Below are 10,438 nucleotides of genomic sequence, written 5' to 3' on the forward strand. Positions count from 1 at the left end.
CGCGAGGCGAGCGCGCGGAAAGCGCGAGGCGAGCGCAAAAGAGCAAAAGTTTGCTCTGCGTTGCCTCTTTTTTCGGCATCCATACGATTTACACAGCGGATAATAATAATAATAATGGTAACAATGCTAATATAATGATGATTACAATAAAGATGATGATGAAAAAAATTGTTATTTCAATGTGCTTTTTTTTTGTGCAATTTTTATTAAAATGTTTTAATGCGCATTACAGATCTGAAAATCAAGGAAAATTTACAACTTACAACAACAAAGAGCGATCATTGGAAGTATCCCCTGAGTGAGGGGATGCGGGTTCAACTGATACGTTTACCATCTTTTGTTTAAAACGAATCAGAAAAAAAAGCGTCGATGGAGGTTATTTTTTTGAAGCATAAATCCTATGGTTCGTTGAAAGGTTGTGTGTGTATTGCTTCATCTCATCGGGCCTTTTTAAGGAGGACCAAATTAACAAATTGGAATTAGGGATTTACGTGCTGAGAAGAAAAACACAGGCTTTCGATTGTAAAGACTTTGCCAATAAAGTAATTCCATGATCTTGTTTCCACAAAATATTTGGTTAAGCCGACTCGTCTATAAACAAAGAACCATCCTACACGTACCACCCATTTTCAACTTCCACCAGTTATCAATCTTCATACTCTACCCACAAAGTCATTGTGTTGTTTAGAAGACAGGTATGGAGAACATCGCATACCGGGGAACATATATTGTAGGTGTCGTTTCGGTGACCGCATTCACGATTTTTTTCTGTCGTTCTTGTCGTAGACAATTCAATTATACCGGGGCTAAACCCCATCAAGAGCAAAATCAATTGAAATTTTAACCAATGCGGACACAAAGGGTGTATTAGATTATTTCCGCCGCAAAGGTATATTAAAAGGAGGATGTGTTTTCTTTTGACATCTGAAGTGATTTTTTTATGAGGGTATTAGCATTTTGAAGCAAACCACGCTGTCATCGCATCCGTTTTAAACAAAGGCCAAGTCCCTCGCGGTCACTTGTGACGTCATGGTTTCCTGGCACGGCTCCGGTTTGCGGATTCTTGTAATACTTCAAAATAAGTTTTTGGGTTCGCACTCATAATGAGTTTTTATCAGTTTCGTAAAACCGCATTAACCAAAACATCTGGTCGTCATTTCTTGTTTTGTACTAATAGCGCAACCTAGATTTTATCAGGAATTGTCTTCTTTCCAAGAGACACAAGTTAGTCACAGTTTTTATCCGGATGTCGAAACTCAACCTAATTAAACTTAAAAATCCTTCGCAAATTTTGCATATTTATCTTTTAAATCCCTTCTAGGGTTTCTCCTCTGGTCATCGTAAAGCCATGCCCTTAATCAAATCAATGACAGGCAACGGATTTATGAAAGGAACGGCAAGTCGCGGCTGGCCCTAAGTTTAATTTGGTCGCTTGGCTGCATCAAAACAATAACTTCGTTTTCGAATTCAATCTCACGGCGAAATGTGTCATTGCAAACAAAGACGCCCTAAGTACACTGTTCTTTTGTTTGAATATAGCTTCCTGTAACTTAGAGAATATTCGTCTCGGTGTGAAAGAAAACTTTGCATCGCAACTAAGGATAGAGAGAAACCTTGGAGATTTAAACTCCATCGCAAACGAGTCTTACAAGCGGGAAATTGTAACCTACAAGGAGTTTGTGTGGTAAGCCATCACAATTTATTCATAAACTTAGACAGTTTAAAAATAGTGAAGTATTTATATTCACATAACATAAATGTATTACTCACAATTGGAAACGTTTTACAATCGTAATCGCAGCTATCTCCCTCCATGCCAAACGATTAATTTATGTACAAAGATACAAATTTCATAAGCACAGCGAATTTTCCAGGTTTAAAGTTGGAAGGAAAAAGTTCAGTGATATAATATCAGCCAAACAATTTCCTTGCGCTTTGCGTGAAAAAAGTTTTGCCTTATAACCGGCTATGTGAGATTTACTCGATCAAAATTTCGATGAAAAAAATTTTGTTTTAGATGGTTAAAGAAACACGAGTATGAGAGAAATTTTGGTAGGCTTCTTTGTGGTTTAAGTAAGAATTTAAAAAGTTCGACGTGCGTGACTTCAGCTATAATTTGTTCAGTGTAACAAGGCGTGTGACTCTCTAGACAATGACTGACTACAGGTCAAAAAATGACTTGAGGGCAAATCGGATGATTCTTTTAGCTTTATATATTTTTATCCCCGCAAAGTAGTTTAAGCGCTTAATGGAAGATCGATCAATAACGTGATGTTCCAAGTGGCAGATATATTTAATTTGTGTGCATGGTCGAGTTTGTAAATTAAAGACAAAGTAATGTGTAAAAAAAACATTGTGATCGAAACAGGTGGAAAGAGTCTCTGAAGCTGTTTTCATCCTTTTTCCTATATTTCATTCCTAGCAGCAGAGTCCGCCCGTTGTTGGATTACGATCTTTGTAACAACGCGTTTTAATTTAATACCTCTCCTACATGCCTGGCAAAGTAGCTTTGCTTCTGTATCCATGGCTTGTCGTTAAACTTTTAAGCTTTTGCTAGATGAGAGAAATTTCCAAACGACATTGAAAAAAAAATTAGCGCTCTAAAAATCCTACTAAATGACAAAAAACTAAAGGAAAAGGACAGCGAACTTCAATTTCAAGCCGTTAAAAACTCGCGCGCAGTTTGTTGTATTCAAAACAACCATATTTCATTAAGCTTTCTTTCTTTTCGTTTACATCTCCTAAGGGGACCACGTGTAGAGATATAGATAAGGTATAAACAAATGCAAATTATAAATCACTTTTTGGATGTTTTTCCGTGGGTAATAACAATAGACGTCTAATAGTCTTTCCGTGAGAAATTGAATTAATTTGACTATTGAAAATCGATTCTATTTTTGTGGGTTTCTAATGAAACATTTGCGGTAAAATGATTGGGTATTCCCTGCTTGGAAAAATAAAAAGAACACCTCGTCCATCTGGACTTCAACCATTGCACTATCAGTTTTTAAGATATCGATGCTCCACACATATTTGCCATACATTTCTTACAATTCAAGTTCAGAGAATTTGGTTTGAATCATACGATATCCCTTGGCTGATAATTTTGTTTCTTCAGTTCTGATGACTTGAAAACGTATTAATGATTTAAGGAGAAAAGCGTTTTTGGTCAGCCCAGAGGGTCAAAAAACCAAAAGAGGAATTCACTCAAAATTGGATGAAAGACTAGCGTTTGTGTAACTATAAATCCAAACGAAAAGCTCTTTAGGGATTGGTAACTTAAAACTTGCGAAATATATAAAAAAAAGTATAACTGGGGAGTAAAGGACAGTCGTATGAGAAACGCATAGAGGTTACCATTAATCATAGCGAAGAAAAGTGTTACTTTTGCGACCGCGAGTAAATAGTTTTCCATAATCATTCGTTAGTCTTGTACCCAAGATCGTTCTTTGAGATCAGTTGTGGGAGGCTTGGGCCCTAGGCTCGGCGTGGGACCTCATTTGAAACCGCGCCGTACCGGTCTCTTCCATGGGGTGGAGGAGCGCGGAGTTTAAGTGAGGCTCGAATACCGGTTAACAGTTAAGGGTCCCTCCAACTGATCGTCAAAATCGTGAGTATGCGGACGATTAAATAATTGTCAGATATCAAGCAAAGGTAACTAGGATGGATGGTTCTGTTTTAATCTCAAAAAGCAATGTCTTGTAACGTCTTCCCATTATCATGATAGCTTTAAACTTATCGTGATTCCTTCTCGAGCTCATTTCATTTTCCTCGCACCATTCGTCAATTTTACCGAGTGAAATCATTCAATAACACCAACCTTATGTTCAAATAAACAAACTTTCACTTAACAACAAAAAACATTACGACGTGAATCTATGTAAATCTATTTTAAGATAACGTTTTATACGTAGCTGCTGGCTTATAAAAATTAAATTAAAAAACTAACTTTGTCGTAATCCACCGTAAGGGGTCATGTCGTGGATACATTTCTCACTTACCCTATTGACATAAATTAAGTGGCTAGAATCTTCTTCCTTGAAAGCAGCCTGCATTCTTCGCCTTAAAAATGAGGCGAATTTTAAATTCATTAGTCGTTTGTTAAATCTGAAAGTTATCCACAACTTTGTTGCCTTCGACATACAGACTTGAGATAGAACAGTTGTCTTTTTTAAAGCTTTTGGAAAGATAATTTGTGATAAAGATAATAGGATGGACTCTTAAAGACGGGAAAACGTGGAAGCAGTCAGGTAAAGTTTGATGAACTACGTGCAACCATCTCCTGAGGATTTTGAGTTATTTAAAATTATCCGATTATGGTCTTGACAACAAGACTTAGCGAAGATCATAATAACACAACAATAATTCACCATAGACAATTCCATTGCTATCTTATTTATTTTGTTTAAATTCAAGTGTTTTTTGTTTCTTTCTCGTCTTGTGATGTTATAAAGACCTTACGAAAAACGAATTGAACTGTGCAGTGACACAACATTTGCGTAAAAGCTCGCGCGGATTAGCAACCTTTAAAAGTATGTTTCAGCAAGCACTTATTATCAGTTCTAAAGCTTGTCACATAAGACTAGCGCATAGCTTAGCTTTGACAGGTCTCAAATAGGTTCTGTGCATATATAGCTTAGTCGGTGCAGTATCTGATCATTAAATCGTACTTTTCTCGTATGTTTGTTAAAACTTACAAATTTGAAATCGACACCTCAGTAAACAATGATAAACGTAATTGACATGCTCTCACAAGTACAAGGGCGGATACAGGGATTGATGAAAAAAGAGGTCTAGAAAAATACAGAAATTTTTATTAACTCTGGAGCCTAAATAAGCTGAGAAATATTTCATGACAAGTATCTTTTAAATACTTCATGCTGAGTAGAAAAATGCCATCCTATCTTTGCAAGAATTTTGGTGTCACACAGATTTCGAAAGTGTTCCGGTTAACAGAGATCGTTCACTTGTGGACGCGGACGAGAGGTCAAACCGCACAGAAACGTACGTAAAGAGGGAACTTTTACGAACGTATATATATAGACTCGGAAGCATAAATAAGACCTCACATTTCTCTTCAAACCAGGTCTGTGGAAAGTTTACGACAGAAAATATGAGTCCAAACTAGACGTTCCCACTCCTCTTTACAAATCGGCACGTCTACAAAAACAAATTCGTACAAAACTATTAGACATATTAGGCATTGCCTGCGCCAATGATTTGAGTAAATTTCGATTATCAACCGTTATAGTTGAGGATTCTTGGTCAAAAAAAGAAACCATTTACTGTGTCTTTACGTCATCCTTTTGTTGGATTTTCCCATACCATATTCCTTGATATACTGTGAATCAACACTTTATCTTGTGTTCTGTAGCTTTTCCATTACTTTTTCCATATGGAATCTGAACTATAAATTCGGCATGATTTTGGCCTCCAGACAGAAAAAAATTGTCTTTACACATTGAATAAGCTAAAAGTTTAATCCATCCGTTTTAGGACTAATTTTATCATGTTTTTGACGATCTGTTTGAATTGTTTATGCGCTCTTTCACGTAATCTTTCTCAGTGTTTGCATTGGCTCGCGCAACGGATTAGGATAGTCTTTGGAACTTGGTAAACAAAAAAAGCTCCCAAATGCTTTAAGATCAAAGTAATCCGTTGATTGTTAGACGATGAAATGCAGGAACAATCAAGCACCAAGTTACTTTGTTTTGATTTTCAGTAAGGAGATCTAAAACCCGCAATTATTATAATACAAGGATTGCCAAGAACCTAAACTTCCCGTAGTGGCGCACAGCCTTGGCACAAAAATCGTTGTGATTTGGTGCGCGATAAAGGGCCATTAGTGTGGAACTCCTTCCACTTGAAATGTGGAGTCAGTTCAAACATGGTAACTTTTAAACACAGCTTGAGGAATCATCTTCTAGAAGCGGTTGTCTTAGTAGACAAATGCTACATCTCTTTCAGCATTTGACATCTTGTTTATGATAGTTTCTACGTATGGAATCTTTTTAAATCATTGATGTAATTTGGCCGCGGAAGATCCCCACTGGGTACCCTAATAAAAAAAATTGTATTCTAATCCCTCAATTTAAAAAGCTCTGTGCCAAGATTGTCCAGTTATCAATTGAATTTAAATTTTAGGAGGATTTGTTTTTATCCATCTTCAGAGAGTTTGCAGGAGGTAAAATCAGATGCTTAAGGCTTCAGATCACGTATATGGTTTGGTTTTATCAACTGCGTTGATAATGTAGATTGATCACCATGAAGTTTAAAAGTTGACGTTTCGAGCGTTAGCCCTTTGTCAGAGCGAAGGACGAAGGACTAACGCTCGAAACGTCAGTTTAAAAATCCTTACGGTGACCGATTTACTTTAGCAACTCAGCTGATAAAACCAATTTGCCTTGTTACCCCCACCGATGCAGCACCACAGTTTCTTTAGAAACAGTCCCCCTTTATTCAGATCACGTATATGCTTACTTAAAACTCATTCCCGGCCAAACTTTTGAAATGTCCAAATTATCTAAAAGCGAGGACTGAGATAGACGATAGATAGTTTTATTTATACACGGTAAAATCCTTCAGCACAATCTAAGAGTATAAATATCCAATTCTGCCCAGCTGATGGGCTGAAAATTATTACAGTATTAGAAGAACAAAACCTATTATATCATTAAAGCTGCTGTTTTAGGATGCCCTGTCTCATTCAAAAGCTATAATGACGCGTGTTACTTTTAAGTCGCTCAAAGAAACTGTCGATCGGAGTTGATGGGCAAGGCTGTTTCACAACAGCACCCCCCTTATAAGAAAAAACTTCTCTTCAAATAGTTGGTGCGAGGTTGTGGAACAGCCAATTTATTCCCAGAATTCCTCAGTCGATACGAAGCAATATCATTTCAGGATACAAATCGAGATTGTATATATTCAAGGGTCAATCCATATGAAAATTTGAGTATCATAACAGAGGTGGATACTAGGTAGTCTTTTTGATGACTAAGTTTTCGTTTCGTTCGAGTGCCTGGAACGGCTCGTTAATATCGCAATTGGACTAATGAAATTCCTTCTCTTGATTGCAAAAACTTTGAAACCATCAGCTGTGAACAAGTGAACCTAATGGCATTATGGGTAACCATGTATGATAACCACGGTGAGCCCTTTCCGAGTTGTAAACGACCTCACTTTCAAAATGAGGCTAAGAGTAAAACTGTTATTTAACGTTTTGTCGGCTGCATGACGGTGAAAATTCAGCTCCACGTTTAAGCCTCGCTTTTGGCCTCTTTTTAAAATTGAGGCTTTGGGCTTCTCGGAAATGAACTGTTCTCGACGGAGGAAAAATACCATAAAAGCGATTTGCCAAGAATAATCAGAAAGCAAATCACCGATCATAAATGTGTGAACAATGTCCATAAATCCGACAAATCCCATCATTCGTGGCGCTTGCTTTTTCAGGTGTCAAGGGATTTGGTAATCTTCTGCGCAGTCGTTCTTTAAAATGTCACACAACGCTCCAACGTGACATCTCAGAGTCACGATAGTCACGAAAAAACAACACTTTTGTATTCGAATGTGTGCGTGTGAGAAGTGCTTAAGTATAAAATGTAAATCAACTAGATGAAATTAACACTTGCAACATGTCAGTAGCTTGTTATCAAAGTGCGTCAACTGGAGGTTGAAGTGTCACGAGACAGAGCACGCGAGGAGACGCGCGTGTCGTTTCTCTGCGCGCGTCCCTCCTCCCACTCACCGCCAACTTAGGCCCCGACCACACTGATGCGATTTTTTTTTCTTTTACTTTTTATCACGGACTTTTATCAAAAGTCACAGAGATATAGAGCATTGAGCTAGTAAGGAGAGCCAGCTTGGAGGGGGTAAAATAAACATTGGCATGGATTGGGGGGCCCCCTATATTTAAAATTGCTCTATGCGTCGGGAGATCTTGGAGCATGACTAAGTATAAACATGTGGAGCACCATCCGTTTTGGCTAACCAGAAGTTCGATACTTGAAACGTTTTGCGGATTATTTGAAATTTCAGCTTCCACCCACGTTGTTTAAACAACACTTCATTCCGGAAGTTTGGAGTCTTGTTGTAATTGTAAACCCTTGAAAACTGGATCATCCGCCGATGAAACCCACGCAAAACATGTGCACGTGCTATCTAAAATGTTCCTCAAAGTGTCGGATATCTTATGCTTTGGAAAACAGAAGAGGTAAATTTTTTTATATCTTTACTCGGAACTGACCTTTACTTCGCGTTGGAACCCCTCAAACGGAAAGATTTCTCTGTAACCCCATACATAGTTAATGCCCCATACTACTCTGAAACAAAGCCGTGGTCCAAAATGCAATCTATTTCTTTAGCCATTGTTTTCTTTAGCATAAAGAAAGAAGTATAGGACTGCAGGAATCTTGCTCCCCAGACTGTTACTTATCCAAAGGATTTAAAGGTTCTTTCCACAGAAAGATCGGTCGTTTTATTCGTGTTAAAACGTCGAAAAAAAAAAAAAAAAAAAAAAACGCAGCAAGAAGACACAACGAACTGAAAATTATATAAATCTTCCAGTTATTTAAAGAAGGTTTTGAACTTAAATGATAGTATTTATCTTTGAATTGTAAAATGTTTATTGTAATTAGAGGACAAAGAAGGTCAAAGTGAGAATTACTGTGGAATTTTTCCCTCTGTGAGTAAGCACAACGCCAAGTTTAATGATTTTTCAAACGATAAAGGATTTCTCCGAAATAAACCCCAAAAAAGGTAATGACGTTTTACACAGCCAAAATCATCGTTCACCTTATAGCTTCTTCGCGCACAATAAAGAGCTTAGAGTTATACATAACGTCCAAAAAGGCCTCTTGAGACTCAAAAGGACGTGAATCCTTTTATCTGACCACGACTAGCGTTCTCTCACGTACAGCAAACGCCTACACACCTGAAACAAAAGGTAGTCAGACTCTGGGGAAATTTGAAAGCCGACCTTTCTGATTTGGGTACTATGAGGTTTGCTCGTCACATGTGCTGACCGACAAGTTCTGAGAGGCTCATTTGATAGAATAAAGGCTGATAGTTTCTAAAGAAACTGTTTGAGGCTGCGTCGGTGGGGGTAACGAAATAATTTGAATATATCAACAAAGTTGAAATGGTAAATTGGCCACCGTTACATAAATAACATAACATTTATTCAGGAAGCTAGAACGCAAATGTAAAAAATACATCCTGAAAAGGGAAAATCGTGAGGTTAGCCCTGTATAAAAACAATTTCTCGTACTAAAAACATACAAAAGATAAAATTTAAAGGCTACAGATTCAATAGCCCTTAATTTCGTCATTCGCTCCGACGAAGGGCTAACGCTCGAAACGTCAGCTTTTATAATCGTAACGGTGGCTAATTTACCATTTCAACTTTGTTGATATATTCAAATTATTTCATTTGATAGAAACCGACCGACAGCGAAATCGTAATTGAACAATTTTCGAATCTTGGTCGAAGAGTCATATTTTTCTCTGTTGCATGCTGGTGCCATGAATTTAACTTCTGTTTTTGGTATACTTATTGCGTTGACAAGGTCGTGACCCAAAAAGTTTTTTTCTCAGTGGATTAAATTTAACTCTGATTTCTATTTTCGTCGAAACAATTATGCGGAAATATCGACGCAGATATGTTCCTTCCTTCCACGGTGAAATATTTTTTAAATTTTTTTCGAAGAGGAATCAACCATTATCAAAGAAATGCACACTTGTTCTTTTGCTCTCTCTTCTCTAATTTTTTCATGTGCTCCAGTCGCTTTGTGCGGTTTAGAAACTAAAAAGCAGTTAATTTCCGTAAATGGATTGAGACCTCTCTTGACTGCAATATTTTAATACTTGCCTGTACATATACAACCACAAGCACGAAAATAACTTAGATTAATTTGTGGCTTCTGGCATGGCAAGAGTAACAAAAGGTTCCGTATCATTTTCTCTTATTTCTTTCCTTTTGAAATTAAAGATCATTTTAGGAATAACCAATTCAACTTAGACCCGTATTTCAAACTGATGTTCGTTTGGCTTTTTTTTGAAATAGTTGTCTGTTTTTAGAGTACAAAAAGAGGACTGACCCCTCATTCCTAAGGCCTTTTTTATATTTAACCGCAAAGAAGTGAGAGTAGATAATTATTTGATATCTGAATAGTTTTAAAAAGATTACCAGATTACGTCATCAATTCTTATATTTTTGGCGAGGTAATGTATTTCTTCTTAAACATTTAACCACTGCGGAAACTATACCCTGTTTTTGTTTGTTGGCACGAAAAAGAATATGGAGTTTTTGAAGTTATTCACAATAACATGAAAATTATAATAAACTGTAGGTGAAACTCAGATTTGAACTGAAAAGTGTAAAATTTTAGTAAAATGATCCTGACGTGTGCTTTGCCGAGTCGCCTTATTAAGATTTTGATTT

General features: G+C 37.1%; 1 protein-coding gene across 1 annotated transcript in view; it reads left to right on the plus strand.

The window, feature by feature from the left end:
* Positions 1-1,439: 1,439 nt before the first annotated feature.
* The window catches only part of LOC111323368 (kalirin), a 111,783-nt gene continuing 102,784 nt past the window's right edge, over positions 1,440-10,438 (plus strand). The window contains exon 1 of the mRNA XM_088745847.1: positions 1,440-1,684. The gene's annotated coding sequence lies outside the window, so the exon portion shown is untranslated. The remainder of the gene's footprint in view (positions 1,685-10,438) is intronic.

The sequence above is a fragment of the Stylophora pistillata genome, chromosome 14, assembly GCF_964205215.1.
Source record: "Stylophora pistillata chromosome 14, jaStyPist1.2, whole genome shotgun sequence".
In the NCBI taxonomy this organism is placed as follows: domain Eukaryota; kingdom Metazoa; phylum Cnidaria; class Anthozoa; order Scleractinia; family Pocilloporidae; genus Stylophora; species Stylophora pistillata.